We start from the raw sequence: 16134 nt of genomic DNA on the forward strand, positions 1-16134 counted from the left end.
TACCATTTTGCAACACTTTGTTTTGTACACTGTAATGGATAATGAGACCTCAAACAGATATTCACTGTATATAGCCTTCATTACTTTCACCTCCGCTTTTGGTTTTAACACTTTCTTTACAAACCCGTGTGCCCCTTCATTGACCTTTGTTTTCGGATAAAAAGCAATAAGTTCATGCACTTAAATTTCACGCCTTTTCCTATGCGATTTTCACTTTTATTTCTTTTTTTCACACCATAATAAACAAAAGAAGTCGAATACAGTTGTTTATACCCTATCTGTGTCACTATATTTTAGGTACTTTGCACACCTATGGCACTCAAGCATTTTCATATTAAAGCATATGACATTACTTTAAAAGCAAGCAAAATAACATTTCTTTAAAACAAGCAAATAGCAATATCAATATCCAAAACAATAGCTAAACTATCCCTTTAATTTTAATGCATATTAGTGCATGGGAACAAACGAAAGTCATCAGAAGATTTCAGTAAAACTAGAGTCACATCTTATGGGTGTGAATAAACATCATTCTAATTTGTTCATGATAATGACTCCTCATCTTCTATTTCATGTTTTTAATGTTTCCAAGCAGATGCGCTATATATATGGTTATCTTATATGTTTGGTGAAGTAAGCTTTACCATATTTAGGGGAGTGATGTGTCAGTTCCGCTTTTAGGCATTTAGTTTGTATTGAGTGTGTGTCTGACTCATGACACAGCTGGAAAGCTTTGTCATTTGGTAATCTGTAGTGATGCACAGTCTTCTTGCACAGTCAGCCTTTTTGGGATAAAGTCTGGTTTAGTTTGCAGCTTATCAATAGTCAATGTGTGATATACACAGTATGTGGAAAATACTCAATTGCACAGCAGTGTCGATCACTAGACACATGTAACAGCTTAACTGTAAGCCCAGTCTTTAGTGTGAACACCCACAACATGTACATTGCTCATAGTCTGTCTACAAATGTTCATTTAGCTGTTTTCTCTTTCGCTCTCTATAAACCTTTCATTGTAATTGGCATCCTAGGGAGCAGGCTAAGGTCTGAAATCTGGAGTTTTAACTTCTCTCCAGGATGCCTGTTTGATGAGGAAAGGAAGGTAAACAAATAACAATGAATATTTCCTGCTCATTACCTCAAGTTCAGTCACATGGCTGGGAAATGTGGACGTACAGATACTCGGAGCCAAACGAGAAGCTTTGCATTCTGCTCAGCAAACAGATGTGCCTCGTGATGTTTTGTCTTGTATTGTGGCGTTTGGTCAGTACAGAATCTTTTCTGATTGAGGATATTCACTAGCTCTGTAAAAAAAGTCCTGCAGAGGATCAGACAAATATATACAAATATAGCATTTACTTTTAAAATATGAAAAGTTATATGTAGATTTTTTTAGATTTTAAATGTGATTTCAGATAAGAAAAAGTAAAAGGTTTCCTTCATTTTTAAAAAATTCTATGAAGACTATTTTTTCTTTTTTTACAGTGTTACCACCATCGTTAATGGCAGCAATGTAATTGCTCTTGCTCATAAACCAAAGTCCTCTAAAGTGTACAAATTCCAGTCTGCCACAAGTCTAGCCACATGTAAAAGCATGTGGTCGGTACAGATGTTAGTTTTCTGCAGGGACTCGTGAAGGGGTGCCTGTTTTGTTTCTGATCAGCCACTTACAGAGAAGGGACAGAATAACAGCCTAAAGGCTTTTCTACCAACAAACAAAAGAGTTAATGTAGTGTGGGAAAAATGCGTCTGGACCTTCTGATAATATGACCTGGACCTTCTAATAACTCTATTTAACATATTTTACCCTTTTTTTTCTTCCTAAAATTTAGCTTGAACAATAATTTGGTCGCCTATGCATCCAAACTTAAGTTATATTGATGTAAATAAGCTCAGATCATACAATGGTCAATGAACATCTCATGAAGCAGTAAACACAATCCTTTTTTTTCCCAGAATAGGAAACATTTATCCACCCAAAAAATGAAATGAAAAAGTAATTCTCTCCATGATTTGACCATTTTTAAATCCATTCCACAAAATTTAGCTGATTTTTGCATGGATAGTTTCCTGGGCCTGCAATGTTGCATTCAATGCCATGAATGAACTAATAAATCAACATCTAAGGCATTTTTAGTTACTCATCAGCTACAGTGAGAACAGGGCACAGGTTCAAGCGAAACTAAATATCTTTCTTGCTTATGTTGTTTTTGTTCTGATTTCAAGAGCATGCCAGTAACATCATGCCAGCCTGCCAAGAATGATAATGGCAGGACCACATTCTTGCTTTTGTGATATTAGCCTATGTTTAGTTCTCTTATACGCCTTATTACGTTTGATAAGTTTCGTCCACTAACTTGAAAGAGCTAATATGCTGTTTAAAATGTTTGAATGACAGTTTGTTTATTCATTTTAAACCAAGCATTTCTGAATAAATAATCTGTATTCTCTGTTTGTGCGAACTATTGGGCGCTGAAAGACATTTTTCAAGGAAGTCTTTCTTACTGAGCTATACATGAAGCTGAACATTGTTTTTATTTTATTGTTTTTATTTATTATGCTGTATACAGTAAAAACTGGAAATAATCATAAAATCTTAAATAACTTTCTATTTTAATATACTTTAAATTGTATTTCATTCCTGTGATGTTAAGCTGAATTTTCAGCATCATTACTCCAGTCTTCAGTATCACATGATCCTTCAGAAATCATTCTAATATGCTGATTTTCTGCTCAAGAAACTTTTATCATTACTATCATCAATATTGAAAACAGTTGTTGCTGCTTATTTAAGTGATAACCTTAATTAGTGTACCATTCAAAATTTTTGGGTGAGTAAGATTGAAATAATAATAAAAAAGAAAGTATGAAAAGATACACTACATTGATCTAAAGTGTCTGTAAAAACATTTATAATGTTAAAAAAGATTTATTTTCAAATAAATGCTGTTCTTTTAAACTTCCTACTCATCAACAAATCCTGTTTTTTTTTTCTTTCATAGTTTCCACTAAAATGTTAAGCAGCAAAAACTGTTTTCAACATTGATAAATCGATATACTCCCGATGTACAAATCTTGGTTAAGATGGCCCTGTGAAGTGCACTTCGTAGGGCACTATTGAGTTATTAACTTTAGTTTGCATTTGGAACACCTTCATCTGATAGTAGAAAGAATGTAAATCCACTGTTCACTTGTTATCTAACATGTCCTGAGCCTGAAGATAAGAACAGCTTGTTCGCTGTTTGACTCTGAGTCTGCAGCTTTGAAAGGAGTGAGTAATGTCTGTTCACATGTGCACCGATCAATTAACAGAATTGTGAAAAAAAATGCAGCTCTTGCTTTTTGTCACAGGATCTCCGCCTGTATTTGGACTAACAGCATAAAGAGTTGATAGATGAGACCCAGAGTTAAACAGCAAGTTGCTTCCAGACCTGCTATTACAGAAATATCAGTGATACTGGCCTTCATTCATAAAAAGATGCTATTTATTTTAATGCTAATTATTTAAAATCTAATGTCTTTATGTTGTTTTTACATTACAGTGGAAATTGTGTCCCACATAATTTCAATTTCATTTACACACAAAATATTAATGGTGAACATTTTTGACTTTATAAAAAAATTCTCTCAAGTCTTGGCAATCGACCCCTATCAAACAATAAAAAAGTAAGAAATCTTTTTGTTATACATTGGGGGATGCACCGATACCACTTTTTAAGGATCGAGTACGGGTACCGATATTTTTTTCCTGGTACTCGCCGATACCGATGCCTGTTGTACAGGGGGGGGGGGACAACACAATGAGACTAATGAACATATCAGCATCTTTATTTTCAACAACTTAAATAAACTTTAAAAAAAATCATTCTTATGTGCTTATCACAAATTTTCAAAGCCCAAATTTCACAGTGTCCAATAACCTCCAAAGGGCAAAACCAAGGACATAATGAATGTAATCTTTACCTGCCTGTCACAAAGTTGTCAAAGTGCTAAAGAAATCACAGAACAAATGTTTAACATAACACTGAGTAACAATGTAATCACAGCCGAAAGTGTAAAGTGAAATATTATATTATATTAAATCTAGCAACACTATAACTGCAGGAAGAGTGTTCATAAGAATTAAGAAATATAAGCTAAGGATATACGTGAGGTCACGCGTCACGTGAGGTATCGGTCTTTGGTATCGGGGTATTTTTGCGAGTACTAGTACAAGTACATGAGCTTGGCATCCCTATTATACATAGTTTAGTAGCCTACTTTTATTTTTTGGCAGAATTTATCATTATAATCAATTTATTTATTTCCTGGATTTTGTATCACCATAGTCCCTAAATGTATGTAAGTCCAGGAAATGGGATTCAAATCGGAAAAAAATGACCCAATTTTGCAGAAATTCAATAAAAAAGACCCATCTCAGAGTGCTTTATAGAATGTACGGTTACTGTAATGAAAAAACAAAGACAGAGACAGAATTGCTGCAATAAAGAAAATAAGTAAAAATAAATGTATATATTTGCATAATTCAATCAGCTGTTTCTCAGTAACAATAGAATAAAATACAGGGGATATATTTGTGTTTCAATTCACAATATGAACAGCTGTTTACCTTGACTTTAGCCTGTAAGGTTAGGTTTAGAACATGGTGTTATCTGTTCTGACATACAGTGTTAAAGCATTGGTAAACTTGCCAGTAAAAATACATTGTTTTGGTTTTGTTTGTTTGAGCTTGTGTGTAAAAGAAGTTCCCTATCAGGGAACTCGAGCTGCGTGAAACGCTGTGGGAACGCCCCTGCGTGAGTGCGTCATGAAGCACGTATGAAATCAATCCAATGGCGAGACGGAACGTCATAGGCGGGTGACGTCATCGACCAGGAAATTATAAAGCACTCCCAAAACACAAGCGCATCAGCTTCTGTTACTTCAGCGAGCGCTCTGTGTGTGTGAAATCATTCAATACTGTGTTTTGTCTGTCATTAGTTGTCACTAGGCAGGAGTTTTCACTTATATATTCTCATATATATATAAAAAACTATATATCATTATGGGGAGCGAGCAACAGTTTAGGAAGTGTGTTTTCTCCTGCACTCGCTTTATTACTGGCGGGGATACACATCTACTATGTGTTGCTTGTTTAGGAGTGCAGCATGCCCAGTCAGCTCTCGAGGGGGCTGATTGTGAGCATTGCGAGCGTCTACCTCTACGGACGCTGCGCTCCCGCCGATCGCTCTTTGAGGAGAGCGGTTCGGTGCGCACTCCCCGTGGATCGGGTCCCGCTTTTGCTGAGGCTGAGCGGCGACGCCTGTCCTGGGGATCGCAGTTGGATCTAACAGAGGGGTTTGAGACGAGCTCTGCCTTATCTCAGCCTTTACCTGTTAGATCCAGTGCCTCAGTCCCGGGTTCGGAAGCACGCGCTGCGGTTTCTTCCGCCCAGGCTGAGGCACCTGTTCTTCAACTATCCAGTTCTGAGGAGCTGGATGTTGAAAGTATTGATAACACACTAGAGACTGGGGACTCGTCACTTCAGTCTCCTGCCAGTGAGGAGCTTATGGAGGTGCTCACTCGAGCCGTAGAAAAATTAAGCATTGAGTGGCCAGCTGATAGGCAGGAGTCTAAATTAAAATCTAAACTAGATGAAAGATTTTTGCCGTCTCGCGCTATGCCTCCGCGCCGGTGTCTTCCTTTCTTTCCAGACCTCCACACTGAGGTGTCGAGGTCCTGGAAAAGACCTGTATCTTCTCGTATTTTTAGTCAACAGACCTCCACTTATTCCAATATATCTGGGGCTAAGTTTTATGGGTATGGGGCGATGCCGAAGGCTGAGGAGACTCTCGCTAGCCATCTCTCTCCCGATTCGGCATCGTCTTTTAAGACACCGGCATTGACCACCAAGCCCTTAAGAAATACTTCGGCTTTGGTGGTCAAAGCTTATTCAGCGGCGGGCCAAGCAGCATCATGCCTTCACACCATGGCGATACTTCAAGCGTATCAGGCTGATCTGCTTAAAGATGTGAGCGAAGGGGAAGAGGTTAGTGCTGACGTGATAAGATTGCTTCGTCAGGCAGCAGATTTATCTCTCCGTGCCACCAAGGAGACGGCCAAGTCAGTGGGCCGTTCTATGGCAGCCCTGGTGGCCACGGAGAGACATTTATGGTTAAACCTCTCCAATATGAAGGAGAAGGAGAAAACTTTCCTCCTGGACGCCCCGCTTTCAACTGCTGGCCTCTTCGGTGACTCGGTAAATTCTGTCATCGAGAGGTTTCAGGAAGAAAAGAAGCAGGCGGCGGCGCTCCAAAAATTTCTTCCCCTTCGCGTACACGTCTCCGGGGCTGCTGGGCGGGGGCAGCCTCGTCCGTCTACCAGCTCCTCACACCGCACACAACAGAAACAGAGCGTCACGTCTCGTGCTCCTCCTCAGCAAAACTGGGACGAGACGCGGCGCTCTCAGACGAAGTCTTCGAGGGGTAAGGCTGATCTGAGGACAGTCATTATGGCCAAGAAGGCTTCGTCAAAAAAGTCCTGACGTCTCTGGCGTCAGGATGCTGAGGGTAGTCCCCACAGTGAGAGAAAGGAGTTCACCGCATTACACGGTGCCCATTCACTCTCGGTGCCCTCAGGGGTCCGTTCTGCCAACCCCGCCTTCGTGCCGGGGCGTAGACGGTCCCAGCAAGTGTTTCCCCGAGGGGCGCTCGCTCCCTCTGAGGAGGGGTCCAGAGCTGTCAGACCAGTTGTTCCCTGCCGGTGCGCTGTTACAGGGCACTGTGTCTGCAGCTCCAAATATTCCAGAGGCCAGCCTCGAGAGGCTGGTACCCTTAGTAGATTTTTTGGCAGAGTGGAAAAACCTTCCAAATGTATCTCATTGGGTCCTGCAGACAGTCGAAAAGGGTTACGATATTCAGTTCAGGTCTCGTCCGCCTCGATTCAGGGGAGTCCCACCTACAGTGGTGGGCCCCGAGCAGGCTCTGGTTATGGAACAGGAGGTAAAAACTCTTCTGCTGAAGGGAGCTATAGAATGAGTTCTTCCTCCCAGCAGGGAGTCAGGTTATTACCATAGACTGTAAAAAAATATGGACGTAGTATCCATGACGTCACCCGTAGGTTTCTGAAGAGCGTTTTTGAAGCCTAAAGTGGGCGGAGTCACTCGTCGCCATCTTGGAAGCGCGTCACAGTGCGTCACTCCCGGATAAGCGAAAATGGGCAAAAAGGCGGGACGTGGGTGGTGTTGAGGTGCCTGGATGCTGAAACTACGCCCGCCTAGCTCGACGTGATCGAGTTTGCTCAGGCTAAGCTAATGTGCTACTGGCCTCGCGCTAAAGTGACAGCTGACTTGAAGTAGACCTAAAGCCAATAGTTAAAGTTTATGTTTTTGCCCTTGGAAATACTATAATAGTTAAAAGACATAACTAACCATGAGACTAACGTGTATTGTGATGCATTATTATTCTCATGCAGTAACTTACAATATTTGCTCTGAGTGTGTGTGTGTGTGTGTGTGTGTGTGTGACAGTGATAAATGCGCATACATGTCAGTCAGCGCGGCAATGCACGTCAAGTTCGTAGAGAGCTTTATTCAGTCCATTTTAAATTCTGATAGATATTACCTAAGAAGTTCAAGTAATGCACTAGAAATCCGCGCTCATTTAAGGGACGAAATGAAAGCACTGACACCTGCAGGATTTAATCTGACGGTAACGTTACTTTTTATTGAACACTAAAAGCATATTATAACATAGTCTATCTGCTCCGTAAGATCAACGGTAAGTTACAGCAGAACGAGTGTGGCCTCTATACCTTAGACGTTTTTAAATCTGAACTCCAAAAAGCAACGATATTGTCAGACATCCATGAGTGCATGTTCACAGAGGAAAACAACTGAAGAACAGCGCTGGTTGTTCTCTCGATACTCGACAACGACGGAATCCAACGGCGTGGGCGAAGGTATAAGGGCGGCGTGTAATAAACTGTATGAAATAATCCCGAAAAGAGTACAAACACGGCAGAGATGACAAGTTCAGCAGCTGGAATCAGCTGAGGTGACATGATGGCTAACAGAGAGCAGACAAACGGCTAGTAATAACAGCAGCGGCAATCCACCTGTCACTCAAGTGGCCACGCCCTTGATTATGCAGGAATTTAATGCTTAATATAATTTAAACGGATGAGTTATAAAAAAATTCACCCCCCTCACAGTTGTCATGAAGGGCAAAATTAGCTGTATAGACCAAAACAACTTAAGGCACCAGGCAGTAAACATAATTTTTTCGGCTGTAAAGTTGGGCATTTTAACATGGGGGAGATACAGATTTGGCTCACTTTTGCAGTCAGCCTTAAGCGGCCAGTCGATGAATTGCAGTTTAATTCACTTCCGTGTTGGTTTCAAGAGGGAGACAGGGAGGTTGCCGCTTGGTTATTACAGCCGGTACTTCATCGTTCCGAAAAAGGATGGGGGGGTTACGTCCAATTTTAGAACTGCGCCTGTTAAATCGTACAGTAGGGAAGTTCAAGTTCAAGATGCTTACGCTCAAACAGATCGTGTCACAAATCAGATCCGAGGACTGGTTTGTCACGATAGATCTAAAGGACGCATACTTCCATATCTCCATCCATCCACAACACAGGAAGTTCCTGAGGTTCGCTTTCGGGCGCGAAGCGCATCAATATCGGGTTCTTCCATTCGGCCTAGCTCTGTCTCCCCGGACTTTCACGAAATGTATGGATGCAGCTCTGGCTCCGCTGCGACTCCAGGGCATCCGCATTCTAAATTATATAGACGATTGGTTGATTCTAGCTCAATCGGAGCATCAGGCGGCTCAGCATCGAGATGTCGTTCTCGCTCATATCAAGAAACTGGGGTTGAGGCTCAATGCCAAGAAAAGTTTGCTATCTCCGCTTCAGAGGACCACTTTTCTGGGTGTAATTTGGGATTCGACGACGATGCAGGCACGTCTGTCTCCTGCTCGTATCACTTCGATCCTTATGGCCGTCAAACAAGCAAAGCTAGGCCAGTCACTCACTGTCAAACAGTTTCAGAGATTGTTGGGTCTGATGGCAGCAGCGTCCAACGTTATTCCTTGCGGCCTGTTGTACATGAGACCGTTGCAGTGGTGGCTCAAGACCAAGGGGTTCTCCCCGAGGGGAAACCCGTTCCGCATGATCAGGGTCACGCGACGTTGTCTTCGCGCCCTGACCATGTGGAAAGAACCTTGGTTCCTATCTCATGGGCCCGTGCTGGGAGCTCCTTGTCGTCGTGTAACGCGAACGACAGATGCCTCCCTCACGGGCTGGGGGGCGATCATGAGTGGTCGCCCTGCTCAGGGTCTGTGGCAGGACCATCATCTCTCTTGGCATATAAACTGTCTAGAAATGTTGGCTGTGTTTCAGGCTCTGAAACACTTCCTCCCAGACCTGAGGGGTCATCATGTTCTTGTCCGGTCAGACAACACATCGGTGATCTCCTACATAAATCACCAGGGAGGTCTGCGTTCGCGCCCGCTATACAAGCTGGCTCGCCAGATCCTTCTATGGTCCCAGGGGAAGCTTCTTTCATTGAGGGCGATTTATATCCCAGGGTATCTAAATGTAGGGGCAGACATCCTGTCGAGGCAGGGGCCGAGGCCCGGGGAGTGGAGACTCCACCCCGAGGTGGTGGAGCTCCTGTGGAAACATTTCGGTCGTGCCGAGGTAGACCTGTTTGCATCCAAAGAGACATCACACTGCCCGCTGTGGTTCTCTCTAAGCCTTCCAGCCCCTCTGGGGTTGGACGCTATGGTACAGGTGTGGCCGAGGTCACGTCTGTACGCATTTCCCCCGATTGCTCTGCTCCCAGGAGTTCTGGAAAGGGTTCGCCGGGACGGAGTCAGTCTACTGTTGGTAGCCCCGTACTGGCCATCTGGTCTCTCGACTGAGGTCGTTGAGACCATCCTCCAATCCAGAGCTCCGGCCGCGAGGAAATTATATGCTTTGAGGTGGAAGCTTTTCACGTCCTGGTGTGGGCAACACCGGCTGAACCCAGTTAACTGCCCGGTGGGTGCAGTGCTGGAATTCCTGCAGGAGCGTTTCTCCACAGGGTTATCCCACTCCACACTGAAGGTGTACGTGGCGGCCTTATCTGCTTACCACGTCCCTTTAAGTGGAGCCTCTCTCGGGAGACACCCACTTGTAACTCGTTTCCTTCGTGGCATTTTGAGGCTGAGGCCAGCAGTTCGCACGAGGGTGCCGACCTGGGACCTTGCAGTTGTTCTAGAAGGTCTCTCTCTAGCACCGTTCGAGCCCATCGAAGAAGTTTCTGAGAAATTCGTTACTCTAAAAACTATTTTTCTTCTTGCTATCTCTTCTTTAAAAAGGATAGGAGATATTCAAGCTCTATCGGTCTCTCCCTCGTGCTTGGAATTCTCGCCCGGCATGGTAAAAGCCTTTCTCCTTCCTAGACCGGGCTATGTTCCTAAGGTCCCTACTAATTCTGTTAGGCCTATTGTACTGCAAGCCTTCTGCCCTCCTCCTTTTCTGACGTCGGACCAGGAGAAGCTTAATCTGCTCTGCCCAGTTAGGGCTTTAGACGCTTACGTCCACAGAGCTGCCCTGTGGAGGGAATCTGAACAGTTGTTTGTTTACTTTGGACCACCCAGAAAAGGGTGTCCCGCGTCTAAGCAGAGGATGAGCAAGTGGGTGGTTGAGGCCATCACACTTGCCTATGAGTCGGCTGGTCAGCCTTCACCCTTGGCTGTCCGAGCTCACTCTACTAGGAGTATGGCTGCTTCTAAAGCTCTTTTGTCAGGAGTCTCTCTTCAGGACGTTTGTGATGCGGCAGGCTGGTCCTCACCGCATACATTCGTCAGGTTTTACCACCTTGACTTCAGCTCCACTCCAGGGGCGCAGGTGCTTTTGTCCGAATGTGCGCCTTGACTACACACGACGGACACTTGCTCGTATGGCGGCGTTGGTATTAGCGTTCCCACAGCGTTTCACGCAGCTCGAGTTCCCTGATAGGGAACGTCTCTGGTTACGTATGTAACCTTAGTTCCCTGAAGGGAACGAGACGCTGCGTGTCTGTGCCATACTCCCGGCATGCCCGTGAGCACTTGCTTCAGTCTTATGAGAAGCTGATGCGCTTGTGTTTTGGGAGTGCTTTATAGTTTCCTGGTCGATGACGTCACCCGCCTATGACGTTCCGTCTCGCCATTGGATTGATTTCATACGTGCTTCATGACGCACTCACGCAGGGGCGTTCCCACAGCGTTTCACGCAGCGTCTCGTTCCCTTCAGGGAATTAAGGTTACATACGTAACCAGAGACGTTCAAGCATTTTAAATTTGTGTTAATTGTATGCATTTTGTGTTAAAGCAACAAGAAATGTGTTAATAGTATAGCTTACACAGATGGATGTTGTGCTTACTGTGTTAAGAGTTTAGGAAATTTGTTAAAAGTTTTGAAAAAATTGTCATAGCGATTGTAAAAAACTGTAATGGTGCGAGTGATTATACAAGACATGCCGTGCTGTGAACCTTCCGCTGATGTGGAATTTCTGGAAGTGCGTATATGGTTGACTCCATACATACCGTCAATATGGAATTATATATTCATTGGCCGCGTATGCGTCTGGTGTTCCAGGTTATCAGTTGTTTTTGCTACTTGTTACTGTAAAAGCCTGTCAAAAGTCAATAATAAAGTTTCAGGTTGTCTGCATCATGCCCTTATCAGAACGGCACGGAAGTCTGATTCAGGATGACACACGTAAAGTGTCCCAACGTCTTAGAGTAAATCAAGTGTAGCCTGGAGAGCGACTGTCAAAACAGAGGGGTTAAACTCACAGCATTATGTGCTTGCCTTCACATTTTCTGTCACGAAAACACAAACAGATTTCATGAGTAGACCCAAAATGACCTCATGCGCCCACAAGAGTCATTTACCTGTCATGAAGTCATGAAAAAAATATGTTAATGTTGTGTTCTAAGATACTGCAAAGTTTTGCTTCAATCCTAAAATATATAAAACACTAAATTCTTTGTGGTTGGAATATGAACCTGAGAAAAGAATGAAGGCACAAGCCAACACGCACAAAAACTTTGTCCTGGAATTTTAAAAGTAATAACAAATCTGTCATCGGCCCAAGGGACTTTCCATTGATGCATAATTTATTGATCCTTAAATTAGGATGTTGTTTCCAAATCAGAGAGCAATAATGCCATGGAAATAGGAACTTTCTGAAACAGGAACAATTTGGTTATGCAGTAAGTTGACCTAATTTTCCAGCATGGCTTTTGTTAAAGGAATACTTTATCCAAGAATCAAAATACGCAGTCATCATTTACTCATGATGTATCATGTTGTATCATCGTTCACAAAATCATGTTGTTCCAAACCTGTATGAAAAAAATTGGAGTAGGATTTACTTGAAAAAAGCTAGGCAACTTTTTTCACTCAGAAAATGCTAGTAAATTTACAAAGATTTGCCAAGTAAAAACCTAAACATATTTATCAGTAGCTGTAATTAGAAATCTTTAAGTTAAATTTACTTGGAATATGGAATTAAGTAAAATTTACTTAACCTAGTTAAGTGAAAGTAACAAAGAAAATAAGTAATTTTAACTTGGCTAGTAAAAGGTTGATTAATATCGATTTAGTTGAAATTTCCTTTGCATTACATTTCACTACAACAATAATATTGTATTTTATTAGTCATTTGTAGTAGGTGCTTTACTTAGATAATTTAAGTAAATTATATTACATCATGTCAGATGTGAAACATCATGTGAATGCAAATACCTCTACTTGGTGGACAATACACAATGGCGGTAACATTTGATTGGTGGTTTTTGTGTTTGAATGTGTCATTTTGAGCAAAAAATTTACTCGAAATGTCACAAAATGGCAAGTTACTAATACTGACAACAAAAATCAATGATAAAACAGTGTAAATACAGCTGGAAACCATTGAAAAATGAACCTCATTAATTATTCAAGATCCAGTGCATGATGGGAACCCCAGTATCAGAAAAGTTGAGTAATTTTTACTTAATTTTATTGAGTTGATATTTACACTTTCATTTCTACTCGCTTGAATTAAGTACTGATATTATGGAATTTATTAGTTTTTTTTATTCTTGCCTGAACTAACTTTTTCATGTAAATTACATTGTTTTTTTTTCAGTAGTATTTACTTCACCAAAAAAATCATTTTTTACAGTGCTGTTATCTTTTAAATTGTTTACATGTTATTTTTCTTCTTCATACGAAGATGGTTCTCCAAGATCTGAGGAGACAATTATATACATATAAAGTTGTTATACAAATATCACCCTTCCCTAACATTTGATATATTAAATTGGGGCTCATTCTCCCTGATTTCATATTAAGATGCAGTCATAATGCTCAAATACAATGAAATGTTTAGCTAAGTATTAATTTAATACAAATTGATCATCTTCAAAACATATGCATTTTTTATTATTTCCATTGTTTTGATGCCTTAATTCACTTTACAAAATAATTGATTAGAGTTTTTAGTATTTTATCATGGAAATTAATAATTGAGGTTTTTAATATTAATAATAATCAATTTGTAATCCTTTTTCCAGTAGTCCACTGTTTTATAGCAGCCTATAAAAGGAAACACTTACAGAAAGGTTAATATGTCACTTCCTGTATCTCTATCTCTGGAAAGGTCAAACAAACTAAAGCAGTTTTTTGTTAATGTTTCTTTATAGATGTTTTCCTAAACCAATCATTTTTACAGTATAGGCTTGAATGTTTTCTTAAGTGGTGTGTGTGGGTTTTTACAGAGTGTAAATGAGTTCAGCCAAACAAACTCTTCCTATTGTTTCAGACATCACATCCTCTCACAGGTTTCTCCAGGAGCATTTGAGATGATTGAGAGGTCAGAAAAAACCCAGAGGAGCAATGGTCACTGCAGAGGATCCTTTCTATTGTAGAACAAAAATTGATGATGACTTCATTCACATGAGGATTGCGTGTGATAATCCAATTTCTGTTTTCTGTTTATCCAAAGCGAGTTACATTGCATTCAATGTATTAATAATAATTCTAGCAGTCCATGCATGCCTAGGATTGGAACCCATGACCTTACCATTGTTAGAGCCATGCTCAACTGGTTGATGATGCAAGTGCTTCATGATTCATAAGTGCTATCTCTGGATATTTGGAGAAGTCAACTGTACTGCATGTTCCATATCCCATTACAGTAATAATCTGAAGACTTTAAAAATGTATTACTATTAGTTCTGCATAGTTTGAACAATCCCATAACATTAAAGTCCCATTGAAATCAAAATAATTGACGTTTTTTGGTTCTTTAAGAATAAATATGTTAGCCTTACTGTTATCTAAGCTGTGTTCCAGAACAATGACAAAATTCACATTTAGAAGAAGCATTCAAGCCTTAAAGTCTCTCACTTCTGTGCAATCAAATGTTCTCTAGAATTTATAGTGTCCCGCCACCAAATACTGTAGATGTTGAAGCTGCGGCTAAAATCAGTCACTTGATCACACATTTGCACTGTATAGGGAATAAGGAACGATTCAGACAGTGTAAATAAACTTTCTATTGGGGCGAATAAAGACTGGTTTCAGGTTAGTGTCACGTGAAGCAGATCATATGTACAAGTCGGCTCAGACCACAAAATGTATCAAATCTATTCGATTTCTGCACAGAATGCTATATTTTAAAGTGATATGGAGGAGATTAGGAGGAGAAACGGTTAGATATTAGGAGGAAACTGTGGCTTTACCGAGCTCAGCGGCTCTGGCCGAGCTGGTATTAACGAAATGCTTTTGGACATTTTTTTAAAAGGGGAGGAGCTGTTCAATATGTCCCGCCCTGCTTCTTGTTTCAGTGGAAATTACGCCAACACATTGAATAATCCTGCGCGTTTCAAGGCACTTTAGTGGGCCTTTAAATTCGGCATTAAACAGAAGTTGCGATAGCCCTTTCTTCCCTGTTGTGACATATATGTGAAACGGCTTCTGGAATGAGAAAAAAATGTTGGGCGGGATTTGATTTTGTGCATAGGGAATATATTGGATGGTTGTGGTTTGCTATTGGGCGATCTCATGTGAGTGACAGGTTGTCCCGCCCATGTGCCAGTAAACACGTCATCAGAGAAGAAAAGAGATGTCGCTACAAGAGAGAGGGGAAGTTATTTTAATTAAAGATCATGAGGGCACATGAATAAAAATGAAAAAAAAAGATGTGTACAGGTAAAAAATGAATTGTCAGTTTTGATTTCACGGTAACTTTCGATGTTAAACATGTAAAACATCCGCCCCACTCAGCTTAAGGATGTTAATTCACGACTTTATTGTTTAAATTAATTAAGTTAATGTTTAGGCATGGAATTTCCCTGCACACTTGAAAAGGGTGAAAGAAAACTGCCTAAGAAAGATTCTTAAACAGTAAAGTATGATGAGGCTTACAAGAAAACCTGCATTTTCCAGTCTGATCTTGTCTCTTAGTGGTTTTGGGTGAGTTTCTCTGGAAGCGCTGAGTCCTGTGAGTGTTTTAACATGCAAAGCCACATGCGAGAGTGAGGTACCAGATGCTCATTAGCATAAGGATCTGAATGGGCAAAAGATCCCTGCTGGCATTCAGCGCTTTAGAGGTGCCAGCGTCACACTTGAAACTGGGACAGAAATGAAGTCATACTTCCAGAAATACAAAATCATGAGCATGTCATGAGTAATTTTCTTGTGTTGTCAGTCAGGGTGGTCATCGGAGGGGCTTATGTCCATAATTGGTTGAAAGCCATTTACTATTTGACACAATGCATGATTACATCATGGTGTCTTGTTTGTGTCTCATCACTTCAAATTATGCTTCAAATGACATTTGTCATTCAAATACAATAATCTCAGAACTGTTTTTTTTTTTGCTAAACTAATTTATTTATGAAATCAGATTTCTTTTTAATGAGAGATGAGGTTTGTGTTGCTCTCGGATGTAACATTTGAAATGGTTTGCCTATATTGTTGTCTTTACATAACCTGCAGAAAAGCTGATGCTGTCGAGGGTCTGCTTTCATGGAGATATATAGGAAAGGAAATTCATTATAATATCCTTCATAAAATCTATCGTGTTAATTCATCCATTTCTAAATATTCCGATCTTGGTGAAACTTGTGA

Source organism: Siphateles boraxobius, unplaced genomic scaffold (genome assembly GCF_051911475.1).
Source record: "Siphateles boraxobius isolate OS27281-9 unplaced genomic scaffold, OSU_SipBor_1 26, whole genome shotgun sequence".
Classification (NCBI taxonomy): Eukaryota; Metazoa; Chordata; class Actinopteri; order Cypriniformes; family Leuciscidae; genus Siphateles; species Siphateles boraxobius.